The sequence below is a fragment of the Pteropus alecto genome, unplaced genomic scaffold, assembly GCF_000325575.1.
Source record: "Pteropus alecto unplaced genomic scaffold, ASM32557v1 scaffold24, whole genome shotgun sequence".
Lineage (NCBI taxonomy): Eukaryota > Metazoa > Chordata > Mammalia > Chiroptera > Pteropodidae > Pteropus > Pteropus alecto.
The window spans coordinates 8,535,632-8,548,023 of NW_006439192.1; positions in this window are offsets into that span (position 1 = coordinate 8,535,632).

Here is a 12,392-nt window from a genome sequence, read left to right on the forward strand (position 1 = left end):
GGTCCTACTATGCACTAGACATAAAAAAAGACTGAGAAGAACTCAAATGGTAGACAAATCCTACATGAGCCCAAGAACCTTGATTAATTTCCTTGCTACATACTCACCCTTTCTAATTTTAGACGAAAATTTGAGAAATTTCTAGTGTTCAGGGGCTTTTTATGGTGGGTTTATCAGATAAAAGTTGGCCCAGGAAAAATGACAAAGACATTGCTTTTCTAAAGTTTAGAACTTCATTAAGTACTGTTTTGGGGGAAGAGCTAAAACAATAGAAACGTCCTGAGAAATCTGACATTGTGTTTTTGTTAAAGTCTTCAGGGCTTTTGTAGAAAAGCTAAACAACTATAGTGGAGGGTTTCATTCCCCTACGACCTAACATGTCTAGAAACCATTATATGTGTCTGGTTTAATCATATATCTTTATAAAACCCCTGGAGGAATCTTTTAAAATTGATGTAGATGTATTGGATTCAGCCAGACCACCACAGAGCAGTGATTCTGTTCAGAAATAACTGACTTGATTCACCAAAAACGTCTTAATTGACAAGTCAAAAGAAGTAATCTGAGAACAGGATAGACTGACCTGGGAAGGTCCCTTTTCCCTGTGCTCCTGTGAAAATATAGAACCACTTGTCACTGTCAGCTACAATTATCAGTATTACCCCCTAACTCTGTTTCAGTGTTGAAACAAAGAACCAAAGGGAAATCAGAACCACAGAAGCAATGGGAAATTTTATGTTTTTCTTTTTCTGTGCTGTTTCTTATGGTTAACTTTGTCTATGTTTACAGCTCCAAAGGAATATTTAACATGTCTACAAACCATTATATACAGGACCAGAATTACTTTGCAATTTTGCACTCATTATATTTGAAAGTTAGGACACAGAAAGTGTACAAAATTCATCACTAAGGACAATCAGGCTTGATGTGCAGGCACAAAGAAGAGCTAAAGAAGTAATCAATTATTGCTCAGGGTAAAAAATCAGCCTGTGTAAATCTAGATACAATTTTTTCTAAGCTCTTACTTTCACTTTAAAAGTTGTATTTTTCAGTTTTTATTTTTATATTACTTTTTGTTGTTGGTCTCCATTTAGCTTTTATACAGGGCAATAAATAAAATTCTTTTTGTCAGTTTGGTAATTTGGGCTTTTTATCATGGCTGTTTGCTACTTAATCAAGTGAACAGGATAACTCTTTGACCACCTTCCCCATACAGATGTGCTCCTTTTTGTCCATCTTATCCAGGTAGGATTTTAAAAATATTAACTAATGAGTCACTTTAGCTCTGTCTTGAGACACAATTCCGTTTTGATGTACTATTATACAATGAAGTTTAAAGAGAAGATTAAAATAGGATACATAATATGAAAAATTACTATGATGTGAATTTGAATACATATAGAAGAAACATACCAAAATAGTAAAAATATTAAGATGATCTTTAATGGGCGATTATGGTTATTTACAAACCCTAGTGGCTTCCAGATGTTCTACAATAAACTTATTATTTTTATCACCAGAAAAAGAAGTCAATTTTACAAAGGAAAGCTTATAAATAAACTTCTTAAAGGCAGGAATCAATTCTATTCATCTTTGATTTCTTCACGGTGCAATTAAATTGGAGAAGTGTTTTATTATTGTAAAAGTCACTTGATTACAACATGGCATTTGCCACAAACAAGCAATTTAAAAAATTATTACAAAGCTTATCAACAACTAAAAAATCATCTCTGCATTTCCCCTTTCCTTACTCTATCATTTCCTTGCAGACACCTTTAAAATTTCTTTTAATAAAATGGTGGATTTTATAACTATTGACTCAGATTATAAGGGACCCTCAAGATTATCTATTCCCACATCGTCTGAAACTATCCAACTAAAACCCCAAATCCTTCAACAATGAGAAAATCATTACCTTTCAAGTCAGTTAGTCTTTACAACTTCAGCAAAGTTAACGGCAAAATCACTTGGCCTATTTGTATTTACTAAACAATTTTTTCCTCATAGTGAATTAAAATTCTCGTAATGGATTTAGTTTTATTTCTAAAAATAATTTACTCCACTGCACCAAAGTGTGAAGGATGCCAATTACCACACGGAAGACTGAATTTTTAAATGAAGCATTTACAAGGATGCAACATGTCTCTTTGAAATGCATTAACTTTCTATGCCACTTGGTTTTTCAACTGATGTCAAAGAAGATGTAATCTATTCCAAAGTCACGGAATCACTTCCATTATTTAATTTGAAGCAAAGAAGAAATAATTCAGCAACAGCTGTAGAAGGTATATGTACTTGGTGGGTCACTTGGAATTTGTTATTTTCTGAAGTAGAAAATGAGAGTCGGGAGGGAGCATTGCCCAGTGAGTGGTCTGTTAAACAGCACTAATCCAGACACTGTTTTTACTTCTCTATGGGCCTCACGACCTTTCATTGAGCTTCTTAGTTCAGCTGTTCTAATGGGTTGAGAATCACTAGTCTGCTGTCTTAGGAGATTTTTAGAGCATGATTAACAAGAAAAGAGGCTCTGGCTCAATAAAAATCTGAAGCTTCCCCACCCCTGTAGATACCTAATTTAACACACAGAAGGACTCTTAATTACCTCCATTGGGGTAGAATGGTAAAGTTGCCATTGGAAGACAGTTGTAGTAGTTTGTTTTACAAATGAAGCATCAAGAAGAGGTCTCTGGAAAAGCTCTGTTTTAATTAAAACTATGTCTCCACCTTTTTATTATTACTTTTTCTGTTTTTCTACCATCATGTTTTCAGAAGCACTTCAACCACTTCTTGTTAATATTGTTGACTAAAAATGCAGTGAATATAAACCCCCATCACCTCTCCCATCCCCCTCCACACATACATTCAAAAACATGTTTCGTGAAAACTTGTTTGAGGTAACAACTGCTTAGATTGGGACAAGCAGTTCTAAGAAACCAGACTTGTGAGAGTATAAAGCTATACTATAAATGAAAATATGTGAACACAGATAGAATGCAGGGGCAGAGAATAAGACATTTAACATATTTCTTGGGTTCATGCACTTTCTTTTTACCTCATATTTTAGAGTTTATTTTTTATTTTTTTGAAAAATAAAGGATTTGTTGTAAATTCCTTAAGGATGTTTGTCCATAGTATAATATTAATCAGCCCTTTGGCATGTTTCATAGGCTAAGCTAAGTGCTGCGACTCAGCTTTGGAGTGTACTGACAGATTTTGTATGTGGGGACATGCTTTCTCAAAAACAAAAGTGAAGAACAAGAAAAATAAGAAGGGTAAAAGCAGACCTCAAGTAGTATTTGTGGATGGCTAAAACTGAACACGTGGTTGCAGAACCAAATGTCGTGCAGGTCAGCTGAAAGTGAATCCATCAGGGACTCAACCTCCTATCCAGGGCTTGGCCAAGTAGCTGACTTCCATAGAGCTCAATTCCACAAGGATTTGTTGGACACCTGTAGTATGTGCTCAACACTGGGCTAGGCCCCGATGAATCATAGAAACAATCTGGTCCCCATGACTGTTTGGGGAGAAAATTGCTTTTTTTATGTCCTGACTCCGGTTTTTATGTCTCAGCTGTAAAAATTTCTCTGATGAGTGAAAATATTATAGAGATTTCATATAAAAATATAGATTTATGCATAATAAACAATATTACATACTGATATTTCTTGGTTAACTAGCACATTTGACTTGTCACTTATAATTTAGAATTTAGTTTTCCACATTTTTGGAGAACAAGCTGTGGTAAATGTTTTATAGCATACAAGGGAGAATGGCACCTTACCCTGTTCCTACACAGCCAAAAACAAAAGCAGTCCCCGTCTGTACCACTTTGGACACATAAATCCCAAAGAGGAAGTGGCTCAAGTTCAGGAAGGTGCTATCCATAGACCCAGGTGTGTTATGGTGGATCGTCCATTGTGCTAGTCAGCACTCTGCACTCATTTCCATGAATATTATATAATTTTCTAAGACATTCTTGCAGTCAATTGAGACAGTCTTTTCCTCTAACAGCTGTGCAGATGTCCAGGGCCTGGGGATCCATTCTAAGCCAGACCACCTGGAGAGCGGATCTCTAGCACATGATATGTATCCAATAATATGGGATTGCTTGAACTGAAGGGAAGAGAAGCCTCTATTTTGTTTGCACAAGAGAACATTCTGCCCCCATCCTCCTGGCCTCAAAGCCAAACTAATCTGCTTCTTCCCTAGTCTCCTATTATAATAATTAAGGAGGGAAGCATCTTCTACATGGTAGGAAATTTATTTAAATAGTAATATTTTGTACAAGCATAAAAACATAATAGATTCAAATTCATACCCCATTGCATATATCATATCTTCTTTGTGCTATAAGAAAATAAGAATTATTTTCTTGTGAATTAGTTTCTTATGATCACTTCCAAAGGTACCATACCAATCTGAGATAATCAAAGAGAAGTAACCAAAATAATTTTGTTGACATCAAATAACTGGTCATCTGTATGGCTCAGACACTATGCTAGGTCTTTTAGGGATTTTTTTCCACCTCCTTTCTATATGGTAAGTGTTGTTTCCCCATTATAGAGATTACTTGGGAATTAAGATTGAGCAGAAATTCTGAGGACATAGAAGAAAAAAAATTAGTCCCCTCAGAATATTTATAAATGCTGACCCTTGTTAGCTGTGTATTCTTTTGATACTGATACCATTGACACAGGCATAAGTACTAAGGATATAAAATGGAAGATTGGAGACCATAGGCTAAAGTCATAACAGGTGTCATATGGTGATGGCAAGTGGAGATCTGAATGAGACAGACAAGCACTTCTCCCTGAGGGCAGAGTAGGTGGCAGGCTCTCTTTCCAAACGTGGCTTCTCTTTTTAGATGTGGAAAATAAAACAAGGAGATGAGCAGACAATTTTGATGAAGAAATGATAAAATTAAACAAAACTTGAAAGCAATGTATGTTAAAATTTCTCAAGACAAAAAGGGTTTTGTTTTCAGAAATGTCGGGGCGCTGACATCCTGATTTTTTCCCATGTAACCATGAGTGAGAGAAGATACACTTCTGCTCTATATTTAAAACAAATGATACCAATATAATGCTTCACATCTAGCAGGTACTGAAATAACGTTTATCAACTATATTACCTACTTCATTAATCAGAAAGGCTGCCACAAGAATAGTCCTTCAAGTCATCATGCCCTAGAGCCTGCTCATTCCCATGGAGCAGCAATTCTAAAACATGAGCTTACATCAGAATCACAAGAGTTTCAACACAAGCTGGTTCACACCTCCAGCTTCTGATTCAGTAGGTCTGGGGCGGGGCCAAAGAATTTGCATTTTTAACAAGTTCCCAGATGATGCTGATAGTTCTGGTCCAGGGACACACTTTGAGAACTACTTCTCAGAGGCATATGTAATTTAAATGTATTTAGGACATCCAAAGACAGAAATTAACAAAGAGTAATGATGAAGGCAGAAGGAAGTAATGAAGGCAGAGAAGTCTTTCAATCAGGCCCAAATACAATATTTTGGAAGAGTCCTGAAACATTAATCACCTAAATATTAAAATTGTGGTGATGACAACATTTTGGATGAGCCAAAGATTGGCTGTATTTTCCACTGACGTAATATTTGCCAACTACTGCTAAACGAAAGCTTGTACAGACATTTGGAGAACTATAATGAGTTACTAATTTAAATATTTACCTTTCATTACTTAATATCTTTGACTATCTGCAGCCCTAGGATCACACAGTCCTGGTCCTTCACCAGAAAGAAGCCTGGAAGTCTTAAAAAAAAAAAAAAAAAAAATAATTCCAGCCCTGAGCCAAGTGCCTGCCATTACTTTCATCTTTGAAGTGTCATTCTCTCCCAGGTGCTACAGATTTTCTGGGCCAAACGAGGCTCCTCCCCTCCTCCCATTGTCTTAAATTTCTGCATCTTTATTCTACAGATTATACAGTTAAGAGCATTATCGAACAATTCATGGGACCTTTCAGCCATTTCCTTGGGGTGCTTCCCAAATGTTCAGAGGCAAAATGATCTCTTTTTTAATGGCCTCATTTGCTCCTACATTTTCATATATTATGATTACAATTCCAAGATAAAGATGACTTTAACATTCCCAATTTTCCATGATTTCTTATGATATTGCTTTGGCAATGCACTTGCTCTTGTAGACCTTCTAGGCGATAGACACTGCTGCATATTTTGTCATGAAATTGAGTTCTTTATCATTTAATAAGGTTCATATGAGGTGTTGAAATAAATAAAAACTAAATTAATCACACTGTATGTTCCGTTCTTACATGTGACTTTAAATAATAGGATAAAACATATCTTCCAAGGATCACAGAGTTTCATGATGTTGAAAAATGAGACAAGTAAGCTTGAATTTTAAAAATCTTTCCTTGATTGCAGATTATAATAATGAAAAGTAAGATGAAAGCAATGAAATCAGAGTGGTTGATTGAAATTGTTCATCATAAATACTTAGGTGAAATAATAGAAGACTCCGTCGGTCCTACTAGAAACAGGGTCTGGGATTAAAACAAACAAACAAAAAAATCAAGATACAATAGAGAAGAAAGAGCTGCAAGTTAATTAACCAGCAGGATGCTTTTCATTTGAGGGTAGACTGTGGTGCTGTAAGAAGCCATGGGTCTCCAGAAAGCTCCTTTCTAATGGAGTCCAACAATTAGAACCCTGAGCTGCCTTTGTCCCCTATTACACAACCTCATGCCTTTAAAATAGATCTGTCACTACTGACTGAAGGTTGCATGCAATTTACTTCACTCCACAACCATCTGCCAAGTGTTCTTAGTTGTTACTCTAGTTGAAAGGGACTCCTAACGAGTTCCTTGAGCAGACTCCCGTCTTTAAAAATCCTTTAGACTCTAATGATTAGAAAAATGCTTCAGATCCACAGAAACCAGACTGTGTTCTCCAACAGATGCTGCATGCCTGGCTCTTCAAGGTTCAGTGGCACCAAAGAGAATCTGTACTCCAGGAGACAGGAATATAGGCAGTCTTGAGGAATCCAAGGATAAAATGGTGCACGATCCATTTGTTCTGGGATTTCTAAAATCTCATTTGGCTCTTATCTTTGGAAAAGAAGAGCACAAAGACATTAAGCAACCCTCCTGGAATCAAAAAGTTTTGTAGGAAGCAAAATTAGGGGACTGAAAGGAACCCGAAGAAATCATCGAGTTCTGTTACGGCAAGTACAACAACAAAACAAAACACAACAAAAACCGGTCTCCACAAATATATCTTTTTCAGATCAACTTCTCTCTCGGCAAAACAAAAGAAGTCAAGTTGCATTCTGTGTCCCTTGTCGGACAGTGGCTTTCATACCGTGGTGGGGTGGAAATTGAGCCACAGGCTAGGTTAAAGTTGTACCTTCAGCCTAACCTCATTTATGCTTTCAGCGGCAGTTTTGACACAGTATCATAACTTTCAGTCAAAACTGATTTTGACTCTTTTTTTTCCCCTCAAGTTTGAAAAAAAAATGTTACTCCAGTAACTGGCAGGAGACATACATACACTGTTTTACAGGTTATTGTTGGCGACAATGGGAACTTGGAAATTCAAAAGATCAAATTTTTCTTTGCCAATTATGTTCATTTGACAAAAATATACTTTATATGTTTTTAATTTAAAAAATATGACTTTTTCATTTCCTCTAGATTTTTCATAGGCACTTCATTAATGTGTATCAGGCACCTGCTATCTACTAGATCTAGAGAAAGGAAAGGGCCTATAGAGTCGGCGTGAAATTTTGGCAATTCTGTAGCCTTTAGCAGAAATTTTGGTACCCTAAAAAAAACTACTTATACATTCTTTTGGGACTAAAAGGTAAATGTGGCAAAGAGTAAAAGTGAATAATTTCTGAAAAATAGAAAAATTAGAATTTTTCCCATCATAATTTAGCATACCAGAAAAAAAGCAAAAGGCAGTTCCTAAGTCTCCAGCAGGATAAGGATAAACGACAAAAGGCTAAGATAAGACATATACATAAGGCATAGAGTCTATCTCACACTGTGTTGGACGGCATAACTTGTATTTCAAATAGTTACCTTGACTTTAATACGCTTAAACTGAACTCATCACGTTTTTACTCAATCTATCTTAATTTCTCTATTTTCATTAATATTATCACATTTCATCAGTGATCTGTTCTTGAACTTCTGTCAATGTTGACTCCCTTTTCTCATGTTTTCTCTATATAAATCTGTCCCTAAATCATACTATTTCAAAATATATTTCATCATTGTGTATTTCTTCTCTTGCCCACTGACAGCAACAATACCGGATGTTCAATATTTTCTCCCTGGGCACCTTAGTAGCCTAACTGCATTTCTTCACTTCGCTCTCTCTCATCCACACTGTGTAGTGCGCAGAAGCCAGACATTCTCTTTGGTACACTGTTTTTTATTCTCTTTGCCATCTCATTCAAATCCTTAAATGGCTTCTCCTGAATCTCTGTGGTTTTGACCAAACTTTCTTATGGTCAGTGGACATTTGAGACAGTAATGAGACAGTAATGAAAGGGAAGAAGTTGTTTCTGAAGGTCACTTCTCACCAGTTTCTCCCCTTTTCAGCAGTGAAAGAAATGAACATGACAAAAGTAACGACCCACCTGAGAGACAGGGCCCAAACATTCAGTTTTCCCGCAATGAAGTGGGGAATACAAAAAGTCTCATCAGAATCCCTGCCCCTGTTTGCCAAAAGCTTAACAAGATCATTATGAGGTTGGAGATGGAGAGACGGGATACTAGAAAAGGATTATAAGGTAGAAGATGGGGGTCTCAGACACAAGCAACTATGGTCCATACTGAGTGAGAGAAGTAGAAATAGTCACTTTGCTCTAAGTCCAGAGAAATAAACAAGAGGAGACTGGGAACATGGCTTCTATGGTGAGAAAACATACTAGAGACAGGAGCAGAGGTCAGGTTACTTGAAATCTTTCCTAGCAATATAATTCTGTTCATTTATTAAGTGAGTGTTTCTCCTAAGGCAAGGGGAGTGAAGTATTACTGAGAGTGTTCCTGAAATATCTTCCATATCTTAGAGAATAGACTGGTACCTCATGAATAAAAGACACCTCAAGCCAGGCTATACCTTGGAAAATGTAGAATTTAGCCAGAGATGTAGAAGAGTAACAAGATAGTGACCTGCAAGAAAATGCTCTCTCTCCCAACTACTCAATACACACACACACACACACACACACACACACACACACACACACACACACACACTCTCTCTTATATACAGTTACAGACTCCCTTGGATCATGCTACCTCAGTTTCATCTAGATATGAACTGAGTGTGTACCATGTGCCAGGCAGGGGATTGTGGGAAGACATCAGGACAGACTAAGTCTCATGTTGCCTAACACCATCTCCCCACAGATCAAAGACTTCTTTCAAATTAGTCATTTGCACTTTGGTGTAAAGGAGATTTAAAGCCCAGGCTTTTCCCTAACACCAGCCTGGTTTAGACAAGTTCTGATTGAGAAGGGGAGTGTCTTGGGGTTTCAGTTTGGCCCAGCTGTCCGTAGGTTATTCCAACACACTGTTCTCTCTCTCTCTTACATAGTTCCTATGCTCCTGATTCAGTACTCCAAAGAAACTTGGGACTTTGAGCTCTGCTGCATAATTTTTGGGGGTCAGTTCTCTGCTCCTGCTCCTCAGGTAAGGAAGAGGGAGGGACTGGACTTATCGCACAGAGCCAACCCACAACACTGAAGCAGTCCCTTCTTAATCACAGCAGAACAATGGAAGGAGATCAGGTCAGGCTGATTTGGGGAAGTAGAGCCCTCAGGGCATAGCTGTCTCAGCCAGGATCTGTTCAGGAGAACTTGGGGAGCTTTTGATTTTTAGCATGTATTGATGATGTGCAAAGAATAAATAGGGGAAATGTAAACATTAATACTATTTAAAGATATTAGAGAACAAACAAACAAAAATAAAGTAAACTCAAAATTTAGGTTATCTCTATCAAGGCAATGACAATTATGATCATTTTCAGATCCATTTATGCGTACCTACATATATATGTATACATGATTTGTCATCTACCTAGCTCTCCACCCATCTATCTATTACATATTAGGTGCTGGGAATATAAAAGAGGATAAGGCATAGTTACTGCTTTCAAGGATCTCATTCTGTACCTGTGGACACTAAGTACAATGCAATGGTGAAATGGACAACCGTACATATCTTTTTCCAACTCACTGTTCAGTGACATCATTTTGATAGTTTCAACTGACCATTATGAGAGTATTTATATAAATCAGAATTTTTTTTCCCCAGAGAGCTGGTTACCAGCACACCACTGATTATACATATCACTAATGTGGTAAATTAATTTTGGTGTGAGTTTTATTTGATTACAGGTGCTTAATTCTGTTCACAGTTATACACGGTTGTCTCCTGTTACTCATATAGCACCATTATTTGTTACCTTAAAAAAAAGAGAGAGGTGGAAAACTATCTCATAAATAAAAAATAAACTTCTTATCTTAGTATTCAGAGCTCTTATAACTTTGACTCCAGTGCATCTCACTCTCACTAGAAGGTTCAAGCCCAGTTAGAGGTCTTCTTACTACTCCCCAGACAAGCCATTTCTCCATCCCTGAATTCTTACTTAGACCGACACCTCTTACTTGATGAGTGTGAAGTCTTCACCCTCCCTATTTTAATCCAACTCATTCTGCAAGGCAATCAGAAGGTCTAGCTTCCTTCTATCTATTAACTTATTTAATCTTTATAGCAACTATTCCAGACTACTATCAGCTCTACATCAGAGATGACAAATTAAAACAGAGAAAGGTTATGTAACTTATTTGAGGTCATGTAGCTGTTAGTGGTAAAGCAGACATCTGAATGCATGCAGTCTAACACCAGGCTCTGTAAACTTAACCACAGTGTAATACTGCCTCACTGAGAGCCAGGGCTCAGAGTGCACGATCTAAGGACCACAATAATGGCTCACTTTTCTGACTTCACACTCGTTTTCTTGATTACCTTTTTTGACATATGCTATTTAATGGCAGCTCTAGCTACATTGCCTTGCATTCTAATTGTTTCTGCCATCTCACTTTGTCACCTTGAAGACTTGGACTTTGCGTTTTGCTTCCTCTATATGCATCCTCCACATACTGGGTGCCCAATAAGCATTTGTTCAATGATTCAGATAATGACCTCCTTAAATTCCTGCTCATTCTTTTGATCTCCTATCTAAGCTTACCAGAATGTTGAACATATGTGGGACAGATCCTAATGCATCCTTGACTGACCTTAAAGTTGGATTTTCTTTTGACAAATAAAATAAAATAAAATATGTAAAAAATTGCCAAGGTAACAGCCCTACAGAACTTTGAGTGTGCTTCCACTCATGTGCATCAGGCCCCCTTCCTCTACTTTCTCCTTTCCTTTGAACTATGACAAATAAATTGGGTTCAGTTTGTTCAGTTTTAAGAATTCATTTCTCGCATGAGTGACAGGGACAGGGAACCTGACTGAGATTCCCTGGCATCCTGCCAGGACCTGTCTCTGAAGGTTTTTTTTTTTTCTGGAAATTCTGTTTCCTATGAATTAAGTATAGATTTACCATTTATTTTAGTAGCCTAGAGCACATGGGCACAGCCCCTTCTTAGTAAGTAGATGCCATCATGAGAACCCTCCCTAGTAGAACTCAATACAAATGTTTTCAGGGAGCTGAAATAACAGGTCTGAGCAGGTAGCACTGGAGATAATTTCCAAATTCAATTATATTATTTGCTGAGGTAAATACACACACCCCAAAGAAGTAGTTTCACCTGTGGGCGTCAAATGAAACCTAAAGTACATTGAGTATCACTGATTTCTTTCTTTAACTTGAACTCATGAACATTTTGGATCATTTTAAGGCCAAAGGACAACTTGAATAGTCCAACCTCCGGCTCTCAATTTCCTTCTCCTTTGCCTGTATTCAAACATCACCATGTGGTTTCTAGTCCTGTCTTCTTTTCTATATAATCTACTTCCATATTCCTGTTATGGCCGATGGTGATGACTGTTACACTGAGATTCACTGCACTTTATAGTGCCATTTGATTTTAGGATACAATGACCTTGATTAAACTTTTGGAAAATATTTGTTTTGATTTGTTTGCTTTCTATGAATGGCATCAAATAAATAATACCTAAAAAACAGCAGTCATGACTTCTTAGCGTAAGTGTGTCCTACATAGTAGTTTTATGGTATTATATTGGTGCCCTAAGACATTTTGAATGTAGCATGGACCTTAAAGCAATAATTGAACTCAATCAGTTTACTGCAAAAGGCCTCCGCTGCAGAGACCACTCCTGCTGAGAATCACCTAAAAGGGCCCCCAGGCTGCAAAAAGGCCCC